The following is a 13,971-nucleotide window of genomic DNA, read 5'->3' as shown; positions in this document are numbered from 1 at the left end:
TGATTAATCGGGATATAAATAATGCAACAAAAATATTATAATATATTTCATATATAATGTGTAATACAATATTGCAATATATAAATTAAGAGTAAAAAAGCCTATGTGTGTAGGCAATTTATATACTTATAAATGCTAATGAAATTTATATATTTCTTTCATTCGCAAAAACCTATTTAATGTATTGTAATTCTGAATTTAATTTTAGACGAATGATGCACCGCCATGATTCTGTGAAATATTTTCTTTTATAACTGCGGAATATTGCGCTCCTGAATTCGTTCAAGAAATTCGTATATAGTGTTGCATTCTAACTCGTTTTACGAAGCATCATTCAAAGAAGATGTAGACGCAAAAGTACACGTATATGTATATGACATATTCGCAATAACTGAAAAGTGTATTATAACGCTGAAGATATTACGTCATGCACGTTACGTTACATTACACCCGAAAGGAAATTGTACGTACGTCTTGTATGACATAAAATGCTGGTAAATAGCAGTTAAACTAAGAATAAAATAAGAATCTTTTCCTTACATCGTTTTCATCACCAAGAATAGAACGTAATGTAAAATATAAGAATTTTCATTTTTATGCACTTAAATACAGAATATTGCAATAGCTAAAGTATCAAGCTTATTGCTCTTTTCGGACTTGATACAGCTTTTAAGAAATACCATGAGCAACTAATCTAGTAATGGATGCATCAAAAGATCCATTACATTAATTAGTATGCCATTTGCGAAATAGATATGAATTGCTTTCGTGCAAAAAATTCAAAATATAGAAAAGGTACAAATTTAATGAAACAAAATGGCAATAACATTATTTAAAAAATAATCAAGATATACTGTATAATTATTACGAAGATTAATACTGCGATAAATCTCTTTTTAAATATCTTTTGTATGTAAGAGGACATACCTAACTATAATTTTATATGAAAGAGTAACACTTTATTGCGCACTTGTCGTATAAATTCTTTTCAGGTCTACAATAACAAGCGATTTTTATCATGTATCAACGATGCTATTAAGCTAAGAAAAATTACTTCTTAGATATGCGACTTGAAGATATATCAAAGCTATCAATCTTTCGCGTAATACAACTATGGACATATCTCAAACGCAATATTTTTACGAAAAATCCTTCTTGTTTTACCTAGCTAGATTTATGTATGATATTTCTTCTACGTGATTCGCTTCCTACGTTTCCCGTCGAAGCAATCAGTGATGTGGCATCAGGAATATATCATCCGTTAACAGTAATCGACCAGAAGAGACTCCATATTTCCGTCTACTGTCATCAGGTGTCGCATTTTATACGTGCTTCAGCAGAACCGTAATAACCCACGTTCGTGAAGCCTGCTTCTCGCTTCTATTACTATGTTCTTAACATTGCAGTTCTATCCAATGCGGTTGTGTCTCAACGTGCTCCAACAACGTTGCTCATCGACTTTTATTGTCACCTAAGATACGTACCGAGCGAGTAGATGGATTCGACCGACCGAGTGGTAAGACTCAACGTCGAGCCGGGCGCACGTAGGACCGCAGGCGTAAAAATAAGGCACTCCATCGTTCCTCACGTGCCGGGAATATCACCGAATAACAGCGAGCACACCTCTACGCTAGTTGGCGATGTTTCTGAATGTATGTGTAAAAGTGAAAAATGGAGACTTTTAGTAGCCGCATTGATACGTAAATCGACCGTGCGCAAGAGCAATCTAACGGATCGTTTATTGTGTACACATGCACGCATGCACGCACGCACGCACACGCACGCACACGCACGTGCGCACGCACACACATCCCAGGTGGAAAAGTCGGATTTATGCCGAATCTCACAAACGACGCTACAGCGCGCCAGTTGTAAATTACAAATAATGCCAGTACTTTCTGTACCGGCTCAGTACCGATCCCAGTACTGCCCCAGTACTGATTGCCAACTCCCAGACGAGTTACCTTTCGGTATAATGCCAGTATCATGCCAGTACAGACTTTTCGTACCGGCCCAGTACCGATCCCACTACTGCCCCAGTACCAACTGCCAACTCCCAGTCGAGTTATCTTTCGGTATAATGCCAGTATCACGCCGTAGTCAATCTTGCAGTATGCCAGTACCCAACCAGTACCAAAATCCTTTATGTGGTACTGGCTCGGTACCAAGCTAGTTGTAAATTTCCATCTGGGATGTACATATATATATATGTATATACAAGAAAAATCTTGCAACATATGTTTGCAAGATGTTTCTCTATCAACTTTTTAACTTAATGCATTAACTGAGAAAAATTATTGCAATTCTTCAATAGATATTTTTTAAACTTTCTGTGTTAATTTTAAGATTAAAAGTAATGAAAAACATAAATATTCTATTTGTATTAATTAAGATTCAAATCGTGCCTATTTGAATGTTACATCGAGAGAGCGAGACGTAGAAAAAAATCAGAGAGAAGATCTATTTGTATTTCGTATTCCCCCTTTCCCTACGCAATTATATATAGTAATGTTAAAAGAATGAGAATGAAAACACATCTGAGAAGAGAAGTATTCGTTATTAACTGTAAAAAATAGTTATTATCGTTTGAATTTACGATCTGACCGATCATATTTTTCGTTCACATTACTAATCATGAGTAAATACACTCATTTCTAAAAAATGAACGTATATGTATAGATGAAGGGAAATCTGCTTTGATAACACCTGTTACATTCTTTCAAAAATGGACAATTTGACAGATAAAAAAATACGTCATACCTACACTCGGAAACCCGAGTACAATCAAATAGTAGCTGTATCCGTTCGCGGTGGAAACAAAAAAACAACTTTTTTTTGTTTCCAATTGGTTATATAATTCCGCGGCGCGATTATTTTATATCGATTGAATTATCCCTGCGATATTTTCACGCAGTGAATAGCCCGTCGTCATCGACGCTGTTGTTGTCGCGAGAGATGCGTAGATATATCCCTCATACATATATACATGCATGTATGCCGTGCTTGTGCCTCTGCATATGCATGAAATGCAACGTGAACGCGCGTATACGGGATACTCGTGAAACATCAGCCGCTGAAAGAAATCGTGGACATTAGAATCCAGTAAAAAAAGGCAAAAGACGAGGAAAGATTCAATGCGTCACAAAAAGACGTTAGGAATTTTTTTAAACTTGTAACTCTTTCGCGATTACTTTAAAAACATTCATGCACACGGTACGAGTTCATGCTCCGACATATCCATGCGGGAATGATAGCGTAACCACATATTTCTTCACTACGAGCGACCATTTCGACGTATCCGTGATTGATGCACCTCCTCTGACTCTTCGTGAGAATCGTATTAATCAACGACGCTGCGCCGCTTGAAAGCGCGCCGGTACAGCAACACCAACATTGCTTCTGCTGCGATAAATCGGATTCGCGACCAACAATTCACACGTATATCGTGGAGAACCCACGAAATACGTACCCACCTTAGTCGCATCTGCATACAGCACTCTATAGAGTATCGCTTACACAGAAACACAGAAACGGCCATGCTGGTGCTTCAAGATAACGATAATGCTTCCGCGTGTATAGTCGAGAATTTTCTCTCCGCGAATTAAAATAATCTTGATGCAGTTACGTAAAACCATAGCGCGCAATAGTATCAACATTGGTGAAGTTTTCTTAAAATTAAGAAGCTTCTTTCAATTTTGTACTCTTGAATAATAAAATAGTATATAATGCGTCGCAATTATGTAATATTATTTATGTATATAAATTATATTAAATTGTTATATTACATTGTTTATATTACATATTTGCAATATATGCAATTCTATTTTTAAATAGAATTGTATATAAAATACATTGATGACATTTTTTTAGTTAAAAACTGCGACATAGCGTAATGTCTCAAGAAAACTAAACTGCGAAGTTGAAACTGATGGACATAATATATTTATTTTAGGGCTCAGACAAAAGATTCGAACATGTCGAATATTCGATCTATTCGAATAGTTCAAAGTTAAAAAAAAATGAGCATCTAATTCGAATATTTCGGACAGTTCGAACAGTTCGAGCTTAAGCAATGATTAGTATGAAATGTCAAACATTACAAAAATGTCAAAAAGAAAAAGTCGCGTCACATTCAGTCATATTCAGGTTGATCCTGAGGACGACTTGTTATGTCTGAGTTCGAAATGTAATAAATTCAAACTTTCAGCTCTGAAGTGGGTTAAAATAGTTCGAACATACATTCAGTCCGAATTATTTAACATTTGAACTTGAGATTCGAACTGTCCGAACTGTCAAATCGTCTGATATTTCCGAGCACTAATTTATTTGCACGTTGCTTCCATAAGATTTTTTAATAAGCATTTGAATTTGTTATTTAAGAACGATCTACCTGTTATATTACGTAACATTATAAGCTCTCCGCTCTAATTTCCTACGATAACGTATTATGAAAATCTTGTATGCTCGGTAAAGCGGATATTTCCTTTATTAAACAGCAACGCACTATCGTGTCTACCTTATTGTCTTATGTAAGCACTCTATCTTGATTTTGCAGTCATGGAAAAATAAGAGCACCAGATATTTATACTATCGGAATTGAAGTAATAGTTCGATTTTTCGATCCACTGAAATCTGAAGAAATATATCTAATATATGAATAATATAATGAAAAAATTAAATGTTTGAATCAATAAGTAACGAAAAAAAACAGCAAAAACGAATATTCTTTTATGATGCAAGAAGTGTGAAATTATAAAATACTAAATATAAAGAAATTATCGTATAAACTGATTTTTTTTCAATGCATTTTGTGTATACCTATATACCATATGCATATATACAGGGTGTTTGGTAAATCTTTCGCATAGGGGCAAAACGGACTAAACTGAGAAGAAAAGTCCTCTGTCATTTTATAATTATCGCAATAGTTAACAAGATATTAATTGTTAAAAATTGCCAAAAATTGGTCTTCAATATTCTTTTACTCAAATACTATCAACTTTACAGAAAAACTGTATATAAGAGATGAAAATTGTTTATTTTCTTCCCATAGAATTCTACGAATTTTTTCAGAATTTTTTATCAACTTTTTAGTACTGCATTTTCTCATTTTTAAAAACATGAGAAAATATGGTATTAAAAAATTCTGAAAAAATTCTAAAAAAATTCTTAGAGCTCTATGAAAAGAAAATAAACAATTTTTGTCTCTTGCAGTTTTTCTATAAAATTGATAGTAATTGAGTAAAAAATTATTGAAGACCAATTTTTAGCAATTAATATCTTGATATTAACTATTGCGAAAATTGCAAAATGGTAGAGGACTTTTCTTTTCAGTTTAGTCCATTCTGCCTCTATGCGAAAGATTTATCACTACTTTCCAAACATCCTCTATATATATAATTACAGATTATATATATTATATTTATAGGTTTACAGATTTTATATATATATATGTATACACATATATATACAATACACACTGCCGGAAATTGAAATCCCAACACCATGAAGGAGTTGTGCTAGATGAATGAAAGTTACACAGAATGTTTGTTCACATGAGTTATTTTATTGATATCTATTACAAAGTCACAGTTCGCAGAATACGAGTGTAGCTTAATATAAACATTAAGTTATATTCGGACTTAATCATACCCACTGTAGTCACCTCTATGTTGAATGCAGGCCTCTAAACGTGCATGCATCCGATCGTAGAGGTGTCGGATGTCATCTTGTGGAATGGCATTCTACTTGTAATAGATATCAATATAATAACTCATGTAAACAAACATTCTGTATAACTTTCATTCATCTAACACAACTCCTTCATGGTGTCGGGATTTCAATTTCCGACAGTGTATATTAGACCGTCAAAGAAAAAAAAAATTTTTTTTAATCGACCACTTAGCTCATAAACTACCATTTCCAAAAGAACACCTCTAAATTTTTATCAAAAATTATTAAGATTTAGAGGTCGTTAGTGAACAATTTTTAAATCAAAATTTCGATTTTCCTTAATGTTTAATTTGATGCAAATATGGCTTAATCCGGGTTTCAAATGTAGTATGTTCCTTTAATCAATGAACACGATGCAATAGTTCATTTAATCCTACGATATACGCCATAAGAAATATAGCCCGATTAATGTGAAAAAATGATCAAATTTCGAGTTCAAGGTCGATTTTAGCAAGATCCCAAGCGTTCAAATAATTGTGTCATTTTTTCACATTAATCAGGCTGTATTTCTTAAAGTTGTATATCATAGGATTAAATGAACTATTGCATCGTGTTCAGCGATTAAAAAACATACAGTATCACATTTGAAATCCGGATTAAGTCATTTTTGCATCAAATTAAACATGTATTAAAGAAAATCGAAACTTTTATTTAAAAATCGTTCACTAGTGACCTCTAGATCTTAATATTTTTTGATAAAAATTTAGGAGTCTTTTGGCACGAAAGGCTAGCTTTTGAGCTAAGTGGCTGATTAAAAAAAAATTTTTTTTTCCTTGGCAATCTAATGTGCGTGTGTGCGTGCGTGCGTGTGTGTGTGTAATCTGTAGACTTTTTTTGAAATAATTTTTTAATAATATATATATTCTTTTCTTTGTATTCATATTGAATATACTTTGTGAGCAATGTGCATTAATTGATGTTGTACTTTTTAAGAATAATTCAAAATATAATAAATCTAAATCTATATTTTATTCAAATTATTAATGATTGATAATTTTGTTAAACTATCACTTATATCATCAAATAAATATATTAATTACATTACTCGAAAAAGTGATAATAAAGTTACAGAATATGCAGATGTTACATGAAATAATGAAGAGCTTGAATTATATACCGAAACTAATAATAGCATCTTATATAATATTATAAAGGTATTGATTTTCGAAGTTATATTTTATATATATATATATATATATATATATCAACAAATATTTAAATAAAATATACATTTATATAGTTAATCTTATAAACAAAAAAGAGTAAACATATCATTGTTATAAATGCATTTACAATGAAGAAAAAAAAACGCCGATGATGATGCATTCGTAGATTTCTGTTTAACCAAAGATAATTATCAGCTTGTCGGACGAAACACTTAGATCCGCTGCCGGATATGTAATCGATCTAAACAACGAGATTATCTCGCTAATTGGTGCGTGCATCCTGAGCATTCGGAATAGTGCGACATGATATTCAGGGAAGGATGCCCACGATCTGTCGAACATGGATCAACTTGATGATCCTTAGTGTAGGTCATCCATAGTTTAGTCATCTATTCAACAGATCGCCTATCATATTTCCTGTGCGAACATCTTCAATTCGCTCATAAGCTGTTAACAATATGATAATAATATTATTATACGATATCGAATTATGTGAAAGACTGTATAACGAAGCAAATAAATGTTTGCACAAATTGATGCATTAGTAATTTATTCGCATAAACAACATATATATATATATATATTCAAAATTTAGTCGAAAATAGATTTAATCAGAAAACGCTATAAATGAATTTTTACGGTATTGTTTTGCACATAATCCCTCTAATAAACTTGTAATGTCAGTCAAGTTCCTGAATTGGCGTGCTTCCAATTTCTTATTTATATTCACGAGTCCCACGTTCTATTCATTATTCATCATCATCCACGTTCGGCGCGCAGTTTGAATGACTATATATGATATATGTGCATGTACATACATAGTATATATATAATTCACATTGAATTATTTAAGCATTAAAAATTTAGCTTCGACCATTATAGACTTTAATATTTTTATTTGTAGTGTATCCACGTATTAATTTATCATGGGTTATTCTATACAAGAAAAACAATAGAAATAAATCATTTAAAGTGATAGAAACGATTTAATTGTTTCTAAGGATCATAAGCCGTACAAAATAGCACTGGTGGAAGAAAGTATCGTGGCTGATTGAGAAAAACTTTCGCCAAGAACAGTCTACTTCTATCCACGTTGCTTAACTATATATTGCTAGCCGTGCAATACGCCGCGTCCCAGTATCGCTTTCCGAAGTCTTTTATCCTATCGCCGTCGTAAGAAACTTCGTTTCGCGCTTTACGATCGCGTCGCTGCGGGATAGCCCGATTCCCCGTTTGGAAAGTGGAACTTCGAACTAATTTCCTTCGATTCCCACTCTATACCCAGAATCCCGAGGATGCTGCTATGGTAGCTAGGCGCCTTATGATACCACAATGCAAAGTTCACGCGTGTTTGTGCGAAAGATACTGTTACCTTGCACAGCAAGACCTCGATGTCACGTACTGTGCTTCGGCAATGAACGTTCTCAAAGCCAACTGTTCGAAATTACAATCTGCTTCTACAGCAGAAACTACTCGATCGTGGAGAGTATCGGGTCCGTTTAAAATAACTTCATGTATTTCAGTAACATGAGAGATTGAAATAAAGAAAAATACTAAATTTAAATATCTTGTACAATATCAATGTACGATTTAAACATTTAATATATCACAGTATTTAATATATCACAGGGAACAGTTTTGCTAAAATATCTAAAAATTTAACTAGATACAGATCTGAAAATAATTTTGTCTGCCATCGATTTAGTTCATCTTAATTTTTTTTCGATAAAGAATATACATATTTTAACATATTATATTTGACTTAAATTTATACATTCTCTAACGACAGAAATAAATAAGATGAACTAAATTAATTTAGTCAAATAAACAATTTTTTCAATTGTTTTAAAAAATTCCAAATATTAAGTTTAAAATTTTTTAAATATTTCTTAGAATAATTTCTAATAATGCAGCTGTGTAATTAACATGCGCAATCTATTTCAGCAAGAGTTAAACGTATATAATCGTAATCAGTTCTAATCTCGCTGAAACACCTGCCTCCATTCGATCGATGTCTTCAACCTCATTTTCACGAAGATACAACAGAACAAGGTTTATCGCATAAACCCCGACGCAACTACTTCTACGCGGTTTGCTTCGATTATCGATAATACATCAGAGGTTCCCAAAGCTTTCAGTTTCAGATCTCATTTTGTAATGTTTCAAAAACTTACATACCTCCCTATAACGTTCAGTAATAAATCAACACAGGATTAACAATCAATTAAGAATTTATATAAGGTATAAAGTATATCTTAAACTTAATTTTCGAACAAGAACTTTTCCTACAAACCACAAGTCCTCGGATGCATCGTTTGAGAACTAACAATGTACATAAACAACATGTAAATCCGTAGATGTTATCTACGTTAGCACGAACTTACATCCCAAAATAAAAAGAAAATCCATGCATCTTATCGCGATAAAAATTTTTCGTTGCATGTTTTCTTTGCCTGATGAATATCGTGCACGTGTGTGTCTGACAAGGAAGTAATTTAAAAATACATGATATGCGCGTTGTAAGGTAATATCATATCTCCGGTAGCAGAAATTTCATTATGATTATGTAGTTTAAATTAAGAACTATTAACAACGAATATGCGACGCTTCTGCGACAATTCTGCTGTTTATTCGTTACATGTAAACGTATGCAATAATTTCTACATTACAATAACGTATTAAAGATATTCATTAGCTTCATCATTAGTCGTGATATCTCATTTGCATTGTCGTAAATATATTACATGATGCAATATTACGTGATGCAAGAAATATTTCATTAATTTTATACACATAATGTAATACAATTTGTTATTAAAATAACATTATCTGCTTATATTTGTTTCTTAAAAGGGAAAAAAGATATGTGACAACATATAAATATTAAATGAAATGGGAAGATTAAAAATTCAAGGCTGTTGGGCAAAAACCTTCTTTTCCTGAACCCTCATGAATTTTATCATATTCATTCAAGTTTTATCCTCCCAATACTATTACCTGCTGACGAATATTGTCACAACACTGGGAATACTCGCATCTTCGGTACGAACCGATTCAACGTCACGCTTGAGGCAAATTGAAACCAATTATAATTAGCACTGAGCATTGAATTGAGCCATCGTATTGATCGATGCTAAGGGGTGTATTGACCAAGAGTAAATCTGGATTAGGATTACGTGTAGACCACTATGCATGCATAGCTCGTATTAACAGATCATCATTTTTAAAATGTTTCAGAAATTAAACGTCGTAATTAATTTAGGTAAAGAAAAATGAAAATGTAGCTTAGAATTTATTTCAAACGTGAACAGACTTTTCTCCTAATGTAAATTGTGTAACTAATAGATATAATAATTTCAAAGACAAAATGACACACACACACACACACAAATCTGAATACAAAGATTAAAAATCTTTGAAGATAAATGATAATGGTCTAGAAATCTAAAAAGTTCCACGGTGGATCTTTCAAGCAGGGCGATGACAAATTGGTTCATGTCCAATTGTTTTTGCATGCAGAGTCGCTTAATCTAAATAAAGTCTGTTTTCTATTTTACCAATGTTGTAAAAAAACAATAAATCTCGAATAATTGGAATAGAATGTTGTATCATAATATAAATAACTCCCTAACAATAATTACTATAAATAATAATACTTCCTAACAACTCATAAAAATATTATTTAACTTCTTTTTAATGTAAAAATAAAATAAAATGCAATTCCGCGCTAGCAATCTCTACTGAAATGCATTGACTTTCGAACCATCTGATGTGTCAAATTGAATTGCACTTGGCTGCACCGCATCGCAAGTGCTACTTAGAACAAAGCGGCAAGCTACTTTTATTCCCCATAGTGACGCTATTCTGATAACATTTTTTTCTTTTGAAGTCATCTTTGCTACGCGTGTGTATATCTATGCCAAACGCTCTCTATGTCCAAGTTTTCGATAACGTTTCCTTTTATCGATGGCTACTATGAGAATATTCGAGGATGCGTACATTAAAAAGTTTAATAATGTTTAAGTAATAAAAAAAATAAAAAGAAAGTTCTGCAAAAAAAGATGTATCTATTCATGTAATTTTCTTCTATACATAAAAAATAGATATTGTATCATTTAATGTCGGAAGAAAAGCATTATCTTCAAACTATTTATAAAAGAATAGTATTTTCGGAATTTTTAACATTTAAATTAATTTCATTGGCATTTATTAAATATACTTCAAATCTTTTCATTATTTTAACGCAAACTTAGTATAATTTAATCGTATAACGATGAAAAGAAAGTGCGATAGTCGTGGATACTATATTACACATGCTAATATAAGAACCGCAGTAATTGCGAAGCTATTCATGGCTACTCGCCACTTTGCTTCGACATTCAAACTTTACTTTGCGATGGAGGGTAAAATGAGCGAGTATTACTCCGAATTTCACAAACCAACAGAGAAAGAGCAGCGTTGTATTGTGTACAAAGTACCTAACACAAATGGCAGCCTCGAATAACGAGAGGAACGGAGTTGAGTCGCGCAGACAACTATCATCCCCGAGGATAACAATGAGAAAGCGACAACCCGATAAGACTCGGTGCTGGACAAATAAACTGGCACGCGATATTTTTTGCTCTTTTAGCTGGAAGTAAAAAATGGGGAAGCGACGATCATCGGTGATATTAAAGACAACATTCCTTGGTATCGGAATACTTTTTCTACAGTAAAATCGCAATTTCGCCAGTGCAAAAGATTTTCACGACCACGTAGCTTCGTGACACGTTATGTTCGCAATGTATCTCGCGACGGTGACAGAAAAATTTTACGAACGCGTGCGCAGCACAGGATATATATATATATATGCTTAAATAAAGCTTGTTATCACAATGATTTAACCTCGTACGATGTATCATTATGACATGAAGAATGTGGACATTCGATATACTCTGTGAGATACGATATTTCAAAAATACGTTATTTCATATGCGTATAATTTATTGTTTAACACATGAATATTTTGATACCTAACATATGTGAAATATAAAACAAGTTAAACAAAATTTAGCGTTTTCAAATACTAGTAGTATTATTAAAATCAAATCGACGATTACTTTAATTTGTATTATTATCACAACTTCAGTTTTTGATTTCGTTCAAAGCCCGACAGTAATCGATATGTAGTTTATACAGAGTGTTCTAAAATTTGCGACTTAAAATACTATAGTAAACAAGTTTTTAAAAAATTAAATAAAAAAACTGTCTATGAATTTTTATTTTAACCAGTAGTTTTTGAGATAATAAAGGTCTGAATATGGGTAATTATAGATGTTATCTCATTAATGAGTGCGCTGAAGTTAGCACTTGCTAATATATCGCACTCATGGACAAATGACTATCTAAACATAGTTTGTAACGTTGGTCATATTTAAATGCTTATTGTCTAAAAACTACTGCTTAAAATAAAAATTTACAAATAACTTTTTAATTCATTTTTTTAAGAACCTTTTTGCATATATTAATTTAAGTCGCAAATTTTGAGACATCTTGATACAACCGAAAAACGTATTTAAAATTTACACAGAAATATTATCAGGCATCAATATTTAGCCTCGACTGCATTTGACGCTTTCTGACCTATTTCATTTATGCAATATAAAAATTATTATACAGAAACTGTAACAAAATTTCTTTAATTTTGCAGCCAAGAAGAGTAAAAAAAAAAGAATTTTTTAGTAATTACGTCTGTTGCATTACATGTTTATGACATACGTACTGTGGTACAATTTCTGGAGAAAAATTCTCTTTTGACTCCTTTTTTGATCTCGCTGGAACGTGCTTTTCCCGCACAACGACTGGATGTAATCCCTTCGCCGTTGTATTTTCCAGCGAAACAAATTGCACACTAGCTCGTTACCACCGCTATAGAGCGCATCGACGTAGCTATCAGTTGCGCTTTTAATGAATTATTCCTTGTCGTTGAAATATCCATTTTACGGGAAAGATCGAACGTTACAATAAATCACCATCGATGGTGCATAAAATAATGCCGCCGGTTACGCAGTCGGCTACGCTGCGTTATGCGACGATCGCAAAAATGTGCGCACGATCCACCATGTACTCGGGGCCAATTAATTATCGAGTCGTCACGCAAGTATACCACACACGACCCTATCGATTAACAACCGGCCAACCTCGCCTCTCAGCAGTACGTGAAGGTTTTTGCACCGTGGCCGTAGGGTGAAGCTGCACGAGGACTTAATAAAGCCAACTCGACAGCTATCGATCTATCCTGCTCGTTCACGAAGGTACTAAATTTTACCCATCGAGATCGCGGCCAAATAACCACGTTCATACAAAACTTCACCTTCGTTGCGCTTCATGCGACTGCATTTCACGTTTTTAATAACTCAAGTTTGAATTACGATATGAAGGATTTATTATTAGTTCTTTACGAACATACCTGCGTATGTATGTGTGTATGTATTATATATATATTGGAAAATTTTTTTATAAAACTGAAATACATAGCTTATTTTATGCAATATTTATACCAATGTATTATTTATATACTCAAGACAATCCGTTTCATTACCACTTTTAATTATGTAATATAAACAAAACATTCGCATTAGTTCCCGGATATATTTTCACATTGTAAACTACATAAACATCAAGCAATAAAAAATGCCTTCAGAACACAAATAAGTACCTATTCTTAGCTGTATAATTATACTCTCTAAATAAAAGACTGGGATTAATTGCAAGTACGCGATCTCTTTAATAAACCCACTTTGACAGTCTACCGGTTTACAGCTCTAATACGACATACAGTGGAAGTATATAATGTTTACAGACGGGATCTAAAGCATCGGGACTAAATAAATGACTACTACTGTTCTTTTCGTGATAAGCCTATGTATCTTCATTTATCTTTTGTCATGTTTTGTTTACACACGTTCTTTTTTTTTTCGTTCAATACAAAATCTTTTCACAATTAATTAATTGTAACGTAGTAAATATACAGCAGAAAGTACACGGAAAAAAAGATTCGGCTATAGCAGGCAAAGATATTCAGTTAGTTGAG

General features: G+C 32.8%; 1 protein-coding gene across 1 annotated transcript in view; it reads right to left on the bottom strand.

The window, feature by feature from the left end:
• The window catches only part of Invadolysin (leishmanolysin-like peptidase, invadolysin), a 299,512-nt gene that overhangs the window by 206,909 nt on the left and 78,632 nt on the right, over positions 1-13,971 (bottom strand). The window lies entirely within an intron of this gene.

This window comes from Trachymyrmex cornetzi, unplaced genomic scaffold (assembly GCF_001594075.2).
Source record: "Trachymyrmex cornetzi isolate Tcor2-1 unplaced genomic scaffold, Tcor1.1 scaffold908, whole genome shotgun sequence".
NCBI classification, from domain to species: domain Eukaryota; kingdom Metazoa; phylum Arthropoda; class Insecta; order Hymenoptera; family Formicidae; genus Trachymyrmex; species Trachymyrmex cornetzi.
Note: the sequence above shows the minus strand (reverse complement) of the source record. Positions and strands in the feature narration are given on the sequence as shown.